Here is a 10,174-nt window from a genome sequence, read left to right on the forward strand (position 1 = left end):
TACCCCATTCTTCCCCAATCTACCCCACTTTACTGTACCACCACCAAAATGCTTTCAGAAGCTGCCTTTATACACATACTACTCTGTACTCAGTTGCTATTTATCTGTTTGATAGTTTTTCTATACAAGCAAATAAACTAAATAGGCCATAGTTACCGACACAAATAAAAATTGTTACTTAAACAAAGATATAGTTGGCAACACTGTACTTATAAACCTAGTAATATTAGAGAATAAAATATATGATGTCTTAGACATCTCAAGTTGATATCAGACAAGACAAATTATTTTCCGTGAGAAATGATGACATTTATGGTGTGGGCCTCAGAGCCCCCACCCCCTCCCCGTTGTTGTTCCATGTAACCAAAAAATACCTTGGTATTTCGAGGGTTAAAGCTGGCGTAATATCAATACTCATATGTTGGTCATATCTTATACATTGATTTTGTTTTAAAAAATATGTGGTTGAAAATATGTTTGTATCCTAGGAATTGTATCCTAGGAGTAATATTAACCATTGTAGTGTTAAATTCAAATTGAAATAAATGTTGGTTCCATCAAAATAGCTGCTCCACGATCACGCAGTACTAAATTCAATTTGAAATAAATTATGTTTCCACCAAAATAGCTGTTAGGGCCGCGGTGGCTCAGTGGTAGAGCGTTCACCTCTGGTGCTTGGGGTCCCGGATTCGATCCCAGCCCCCGCCAAGGGAACTTTGTGGTGGACAAACACCGCCTGCGTGGGTTTTCTCGGGGTTCTCCCGTTTCCTCCCACTTTCTTCATTCCACCATTTCATTCATTACTCATCATCACCGTCTCCTTTAGCCTAACCGGCAGAACCGTGGGACGTAAAACTCAAAGATTTCATTTCATTTCATTTCAAAATAGCTGCTCCTCCAATGTACGATATTAAATTCAGATAGAAATGAATATTTAATCATTAAAAATAGTTTTTTACACGATCATATATCGAGCTAAATATTAGTGTTGTCAACATAACTACTCCTACATTGTACAGTACTAAATTAATATATATAATCAAATTCGCTGCTACATCATTATGTGATAAAAAGTTCAATTTTATATAAATATTGATTTCATTAAAATAGTTCCCCAACATCAAGTAGGACCAAGTACAATTAGAAATAAATAGTAATTCCATCAACTTCCCTAAACAATGTTGAAGTAATAAATTGCGATTTACATAAATATTGATTTCATGGAAAAAGATTATGCCACTGTTATGGAGAACTAAATTTAAATTGAAATAAACCTTTTTTTTTATCAAAATGGTTCGTCTATCATTACACTGTATTAAAGTCAATTTTTTGTTTTTGTTTTGAAAAACATATTGTGCCCTATTGATCTTCTTTTTACTTCATGAAATATTTTTTTCTAGAACTGTGGACCATTCCACTATATGTAATGGAATGTATGACATTTTACATTTTTAACTGGATATAAGATCCGCACATGTCATGAATTTATATTTAGAGAAGGTTCATTTTCCACTAGAGTGTGTAGCTTTGAAACGAAATATTTTGAATATATAACTTTCCATGAATGCATGACAAGTTAATGGTTTCCCCATCTCGTTTATTTGTTCGTGCTAGAAATTCTAGAGGAGTGAAAAATTATTTTTCTTCCTTCTAAGGCTAAATGGTTCCCCAGATTCCCCTTTTTTCGCAGAGAAATATGCATATTTGCCCTTGGCCTTCCTTACGTAAATATTCAAACTAATTTTGTTCTGCAGCTTGTTTCCTAGGTAACTCAGTAGTCATTAACTGCCTTCATACTAACTCCACTGTTCCACTATTCTCGCATTTGTGGGTAAACTTGCCGACATTTGCTTTCAACTTGGTGCTTGTAACATCCTTTGGTCTTTTCGTTCTCCTAATTTCTGAGAAAATGTCTTAACGATTAAAACTGATGAGAAAAGAATTAAAGAAAGTTTACTTTATTGCTTTAAGTTAATGTTGTAAGAGTGTAGTGTTAGTGTTGTATCTGTACGTAAAAGTCATTTGTCATAAATATTATAATTACCTTTAACAAAGATAAGTGTATAAAACAGCAAGACTATGTGTTTACAGCATGATACTAAAGTAAGTGCATAATATTCGTGGCAGTTGTCTTGTTGCAATCTGAAAAGCTTTCATACTTCATGATTCTCAGCTAACACCTTCATGTTGACAATCAGTTTTCTTATTTAATAACGTTTATCAACTATACTTTTCTCGCCTTCAATTTATTCCTATCCTGTACCTTCTATCATGTCTGTCATTACATGTGTAGAGGTCATTCTCAGTCAATTTCTCAATCAGTTTCTATTCTTTCTTTCAGTTGCATCTGAAATTATTTATTTTCTCCTACTATTCTTAACACTTCTGTATCCATTTTCAGTTCCAGTTATTTTTTTGTTGGTCTCCATATCCACATCTGCACATCTTCTATCGATACATACGCATAATGTCCATTTCTTAGCCACCTAAAGTGCTTACTTGCAAAAGACAATGAGCACAGTTAAAATATAGTGTTAACTTGGGTTGTTACTTTTTTAAAATTTACTTTGGAATGCAAAGCACATTTTTATTAATAGATCATATTCAGTATTCCCAGATTGGTAGCATTAGCACAAGGTAAGTTTTACATACCTATATTGTTACTGTTAAATGAAGATTTAAATTGAACTAAATATTGTTGATAATTAACGTCTTTCTTGGCGCTCCAAATTTGACTCTGATTTTCACTGATTGTGACTGATTGTGACAAAAAAAAAAAAATACATACGTGTTACGGTTTCGCCAACTAACGCTTTGGCCAACTAACACTATGTAGTTTCTTGTGTGACTATATTGTTTTGCTCAGCAAATCGTTTGTTTGTATTTAAGTATATACAAAGCAAAGCTTCTACTTATGGAAAATATTGCAACTTGAGGCTCCCAAAATTCTGGCTGCAATCATTATAAGTGCGTATGAGACTTCTCTGAAGAAATCTTAGTTAATCAATACTTTTTTAAAGACCGAGCATAATGTCAGCACTTTGAACTTAAATAACTTACATAACACTGTCTGATGCAATGTGTTTGTGTTAACAACAAAATTTAAAATTACAAAAACTATTACATTCAGAGAAAACCTTTCGGACAATTTACAACATTAGCAACATTCATAGAATGTTTTTTTACGAAACTGAAATACCAAAACAAACTTTTCCAAAAATAAAACTTTACGTACATAATATTTTCAATAATAAGATTAAAATATTAAGACTCTTCGACAATAGAATGCGTGGTCAGTGTAGTGACCTCTATATCATTAGTTGTGACTTCGTAGGTACATATGAGTTCACCATCTTTTAGTTAAACAGATACACACAAATTGTCTAGTAAAACAAGAAAGAAATTGTTTTATTGATATATAGTGTGTTAAAGATCTATACCGACATCAAAATAAGAAAAAAAGTTCATATGGACCTATGGCGAAAAGTGCATGCTTTCAGAGCTAGGGCTGTCCAAAATTGTGAAAAAAGTAAATTTCAATAGGCCCTATCTCGAATTCCAGAAACTGTGGATGGTGGTTCTTATCAGCATATAGAAAGCCACGCATACACAATCCAAAAGTGCATTTTCATCAATTGTCAATGGGTGTAGAGTTTATTCCCTACAGGGTGGAATTCTCAGATATGCTTTCAATAAACTTTTCAGATATATCCTGATTTCAAGAAGTGTCCAGAGTAGGGGGAGGCACACCTTGACAACAATGGACATCCAATGCTTCGGAGGGAAGGCGGAAGTGTTAGGAAGAAACAGCTCCATGTTTTTTTTTTCTTGGTTCGGAATAGCGTGTGATGAGATGTATTTCGTTACCGTGTATTTAGCGTTTTCTTCACTTATAAGCTTGAAAGAAAACGTCGTACCATGCGTTTTTTCGGGTACGAGAGACCGTGCTGCTGACTATCCAGAACACTTTCAACAGCACGCCAAAAGATTCCGTGTTCACTGCTATCAAGGCTTATCGTTTATCTGCTTTGCACCAATCATAAAGTCACAGCACATCTCAAAATTTGGTTGATGGCATGTCTGGAAATTTCACCCTGCAGGGAATAATCTGTGCACCCATTGAACATTAATGAAATATGCATTTTTGGATTGCGTATACGTGTCTTCCTTTACGTTGATAAACTCCACCATCCACAGTCTCTCGAATTCGAAGTAGGGCGTCTTCAAGTTTGGCTTTTTCGCGATTTTGGACAGACCTAGCTCTGAAACTATGCACTTTTCACCATAGGTCCATATGAACTTTTTCTCTTATTTTGATGTGACGAATCACCTCTTAAAGTTTGTCGGCGTAGTTAATTAACACCCTGTATATATATAACATGCACATTGATTTGTATAACTTTTGCAAATGATTTTGCTAAGAAAGTAGGAATGATACAGTCGTTACGTATTCCTCTGAAACTTCAGTTATAAATTGGAAAATACTTGCTTTCATTCCTGAGATTATTGTTCTGACACTTTCTTCAATGAGTTGTAAGATGTTTATGAAAGAGGGGCTGAGAATAGAACTGTTCACTTCTTGTTCTCCATAATTATTTTTCTCATAATTTCAAATGTTCTAGTACTGCTAGTAAATATTCAGCAGCTCTGGCCTTTAATATCTTATCAATAATAGTATCATTATATTTCATCATTTTGTCAGTTCGTTCAAGAGTAAATATGTTCTGATTTTCACATTTACTTTGTTGTGTACGATCATGAAATTTATTCTCGATTAAATTTATTTCCGTTAGGTAACGGGCCTAGTAAAATGAAAATTAAATTTCTTGTTTAACGTTCCACGATTGTGCTGTGAAGGAACGGTATTCTTTGATGATGGTAATGAATGACACAGTAGAGTGAAGAAAGAGGGGGTGACGGGAAAACCCCAAAGAAAGCCACGCACATGGAAAAATTTTATTGCAAACCTCAATTGGAATGATATGGAATTGAACCAGATCAAAATGCACGTTACGTTAGCACTCGAACTTTGAGCCAGAGCGAGGTCCAGGTAACGGGCTTAGAGTATTGTTAACCAAATGAATGAAGTAACAAGACAAAATATCTTTTTGGTCAATTGCTTGCATTCTTTTGGTAGATTTGGATTCTGTTTTGATTTATATAAATGTAACCAATGAAGTTATGTCGGATTTTCACCCACAAACTTAGAATATTGATATCTCACCTAAGACGTACCTGGAAGATTACACGTAGTTCCCATTAGCATTAACGACCTACTGCGAACATTCTGGAAGGCCATGGATTCCATAGCGGTAGAAACTGGTGGATCGTGAAGCGAAGAAAGTATCAAGTACATTTTACACTTCTACTAGGGATTTGAACTGCCGTCCTCTAAGGTGATTGTCCAACGAATGGAACAGGTGATAATAGACCACAAAGTGTTTGGTCAGTGTAACGTCATTACTTGTGACCTCATGGGTAGATATGAGTTCACTATCTTTTAATTGAGACAGATACCCCCAAATTGCCTAGTGGATCAAGAAAGAAACTCTTGTGTGCTTTCCGGAAATCGAACTGACTGCCCTAACATAAAACCAGTTGCGGCAGTTCAACGTTAAAAGTGGGGGTGGGGGCAAGACATGATCTGAATATTTGTTTATAATTGTTAGTTTTCCTGGTTGTTTCTAACACTTTGACGAAAGGTTGTATAACTAATAAGATACTATCTTTTTCAGTTAAAATATCGTATATCGTATTTCATATTTTATTAAGTAAGTTGACAAGAGCAACGCAAGTAGGTACTAGCCCTTTGTACTGTTAAACAACGAAAGTGTAAGAAGTGATTTGATTTCTTGCTCATGAACACCTTAAAATTCTGTCTGGAAAATTGTGTGATCAGATTCTTTAATAACAAATTTGCAAAATAAATAAGTAGAAAAGATAATAGTAATCATAGTAATGAATAATGAAGCTTGTTTTGTAGAAGTTATATTGAAACTGGGGATTAATAAACAACTCATATTTTTAATTCCAGACATGCTATTAAATGTATGTTATTACTCTTAGAAAATGAAAGACAGTAAATACTACAACCACATACTATGACATTTAAAGAAATATTTGCTTTTGCAACTTCCCGAAACATGTTCGTTGAAATTAGGTGCAGTTTTCACTTTCTTGAAACACACCAAAACACAATAGTTAGAGTCACTCCACACTCCAGTTATACAAAATAATCCTAAAACCTAGAATTATGTTGAATTCACTAAATTTAATCGTATATACACTCGTACACCCCTAAACACACCACTTCACTCGTACATTACACTACATAACAATGGAAAAGGTAGAAGTTGTTTCTTATTACGCTCTTTTTAATCAACATTCGTTACTTTAGAAAGAAGAAAAGACACTTTATGATCTAAATTTTTGTGCAATTAAAGAATAACTTGTGAAATACTTTTTTTTCGAACTGTTTTTGCGAATTAGTTTCAAACACCTAACATATCGAGCCCTTGTAAGAAGTGAAAGTATGCTAGAATTTTTGTGCTCCAATAGGTTGATTTTTGGGTTATTTTATGTGGCAATTAAAATGCAATTCCTATAGTTTCCTTTACTCCACGAGAAGACAACCAATACGTACTGTACTCACGCAACGGCAAATACTATATGGTACCATTTTTTCTATGAAGCAGTAATACATACAAAAACTTTACATTTTCAAATGAAACTATATACATTAATGGTTTACTTAAAAAAAGTGCGGGGGCAACTGCCCCCCTTTGCCCCCCTAATCGCCGCCCATGCATAAAACACATACATGAATAATTCTGCTACATGAAATCTTTCACAAAACTAAAAGCTGGAAAAAACATACACAAAAAAACAGCTTTGCCGTTTATAAAAGAATACGCGTTACCTCTTTAAACAAGGGTAAAGTTTAGGGACATGTGTTCCGCTCATTCGATAAGTGTACGTATCTTTATCTTCGTTATCCATTAACTTTATCTGGTGTTTTGTATGGTTTTGTTCCAAGGCATCTGCCATTGGATTCCTGGTTCATTTAATCGAAGGCAAGCACGAAGTACGGGTAGATTGACGTCATATAAGGGGATCTTTAGGAACGGGGACAAAGAAACAATTTGTATATTTATTAATTAAGAAATACTAAAAAGGAAAGATTCCATACAATATAGAAATTATTTTATATCTCAGCTGTAATGAACTGTAAGTTGTACTGAAAGAAATGGAAATTTCAGATGTTGTTTTAATAGAGTCAACCTGATAAAGAAAATTCACTGTCCATGATTTCAAATAAATAATGTTTTCAACTTTCAAGGAATTTTAGTCCAATATAGTACTAGTCCAAAACTTATAATAATAATAATAATAATAATAATAATAATAATAATAATAATAATAATAATAATAATAATAATAATAATAATACTTTAATACTTTCATCGTGTTATACACGATATCTTCACTATACTGTAACTTCAAAGTTAGCATATATGTACTAAGTACTGTTTTAATAAAATTGGTAATTACTTTTTGCATACTTTCTATCACGAAGCGTACTTGCAAAAGATTGTTGAATGAAGCGATTGTTTTCACTTTAATATGCGGTGTAATGGATTATGACATCTCAAATTTCACTACTATTATAATGTTGATTCCATGAAATAAGGAAGCGTTTTTGTTTACAATAATTACAACACTTCATTTTAGTGTGCATATCTTCATTTCTGAAAGAAGAAAAAAACAAAGCAGAAAGTTCATTTGTAGTAAATTACCTTATCTTTACATTCTATTTATTTTGTTTGTAGTTTTCTTTTGTTATCTTACACTATTTTTTCGCTTCTCCCGCTCTCTCTCTCTCTTTCTCTCTTAGTTTGACTAAGTTTATCTGTGATGAAACCCGCTTTGTATATCCCATGTTCATACAATAGCATGTAAAAGGATCCTTTCTGCAGTTACGTAAAACGAGTAACATTCTTAAAAATCAAGTTAAGACAAGCGTGAAATTGAAATCACCAAAAACTTTTTCAAGAGAATACTAAGCAAAGAATACATACATACATATATATATATATATATATATATATATATATATATATATATATATATATATATATATATATATATATATATATACAAACACACACTATATACATCCCATACAAATAACACAAAGTTACAAACTTTACTATATATACGATATAAATAAGAGAATAGCGAAAAACGAAGAAATATATATATATGTTTCATAATTTTCATGGTTACTGGAGAAGAATGGAAACACATAAAATTGGAAATAATGATTCTGGCATTACAAAGTAAAACAATATCTAAACATCTTACAAAGCATTCAGCTTTGTACTTGAAAAAGCTATGAAGATAATAGAAGTACATTAAGAATATCAACAGTTTTAATATTTACAATTTGTAACAAACCAATTGCATAGCCAGAGAAAGTTGAAGAAGCCCAAGACCATAGTCAAACGCAGAATCGACTATTGTAATACTTGTGATTAGTGGATGTAAAGATGTTTTCTTGACGGTATCTCAATAGACATAATTTTTGTTTATGCTAATGCATCAAATGTAATTTTAATATCATCAACTAGCAAGTGCATCATTTCTGTCTAGGGTAATATGTTTGTACTGTGTTAGAATAAGCCTAAACTTAAAGTCTCGCACCAAATAGATACCTATTGTATCGTCACGTGAGAACCAGAGGAACGTAACTCCAAAAATGCGGTTTTCGTTTTCTTCATGTTTGGATATAATTTTAAAAGCCCCACTTGGTGTAAATGGAAGGTAACGCCATCTGTTCTCTTTGTCCATCACCTGTTGTAATGTAGCTCAATTACCATCTTATTAAAAACACATCTTTCTAAGAAAATAATATTTTTGTCCTCTCGCCTGTAAACCTACGAAAATGGAGTAAGGTTCCTCTGGTTCTCATATGACGGTATGGTCATGATAGTAAATCACCCATCCCTTTTCTTTCGTCGTAGGGCAAATATCAATGATCGCTGAAACACATGTTTAAAATAACTCGTGTAGTCCGCACCCCATATCATACTATAGGTCCATGTCTCATGTAACCTCGTTGCTCAAAGACATCCTGAACTGTAATAAACCAAACAAACATCATATTTAATTATTAAAAAAAAAAACAAGTACCATGTTTCATACCTTTAACCCTCAGGAATATTAACATCTTATTATAGGCTTGAGATGACACGGAGACAGCGATAGAGTGATTCCTGTGGTCCTTCATTACATCCCCGGCCAAAGAAGTTTGTAGTGTACAGAGTTCGCGTGGGTCAATGAAAACTTGATCATCGACCCACCGACCCACCACCCACCGTGACCCACGACCCACTGACCCACCACCCACCGTGACCCACCGTGACCCACCATGACCCACCACCCATGGTGACCCACTCTGAACCACCACCCACCGTGAATCACTCTCATCCACTGTGACCTATTCTGACTAACCAAAATCCATCGTCATCAACTCTGAACATGATCCACGGCCTCTTCTGTACTGATTAAAGAGTTTACACTTATAATAAAACAAGACTGTGAAATTGTCACTAATCGAAGTTTGAATTTCTAGTCAATTTCTCAACCACCACTCTGTTGGAATAACGGTGGATCTGACCTTTACGATATAAAATGGTAAAGTGTTTTTCAGTGAGGAAATTGAAACAGTTCGAGGTGGGGGGAAATTAGCGTGTGCCTAAAATATACTTGTACTAAGAGAGTATTCTTGCAAGTGTTAATTTCTGAACGCATTCCAAAGAAAACTTCTATTCGTAGGAAAATACCCCTGTACAATATGGAAAAGGTTATGGTTTCTTAGTTCACAGTATTTTTCTCACAAAAAACTTGAAAAATCAGTTTTTCATAGTTTATAAAGGTGCTCGGGTACCCTATGTGAGAGCATCTCCATAAAGTAAGCTCATAATTGTAATTTGTGTAATCACTAAAACACCACGTTAAATTTAAGTTACAAATACGCATAATTGCAATTATTATGAATATTCATTCAAAGTAGTTTACCTAAAGCATAGAAGAGACTTACTAAAAAATAGGTACAAAGTTGAATAACACAAATAAGCCATTACTAATACAAGTATACATTTTCTATAACTCG

At 33.7% G+C, this 10,174-nt stretch overlaps 1 protein-coding gene across 1 annotated transcript in view; it reads left to right on the plus strand.

Moving 5' to 3' along the window:
• The window catches only part of LOC145693436 (neuroligin-3-like), a 211,349-nt gene that overhangs the window by 121,830 nt on the left and 79,345 nt on the right, over positions 1-10,174 (plus strand). The gene's annotated exons all lie outside the window — the stretch shown is intronic.

The sequence above is a fragment of the Thermobia domestica genome, chromosome 8 (assembly GCF_964235325.1).
Source record: "Thermobia domestica chromosome 8, izTheDome1.hap1.1, whole genome shotgun sequence".
Lineage (NCBI taxonomy): Eukaryota > Metazoa > Arthropoda > Insecta > Zygentoma > Lepismatidae > Thermobia > Thermobia domestica.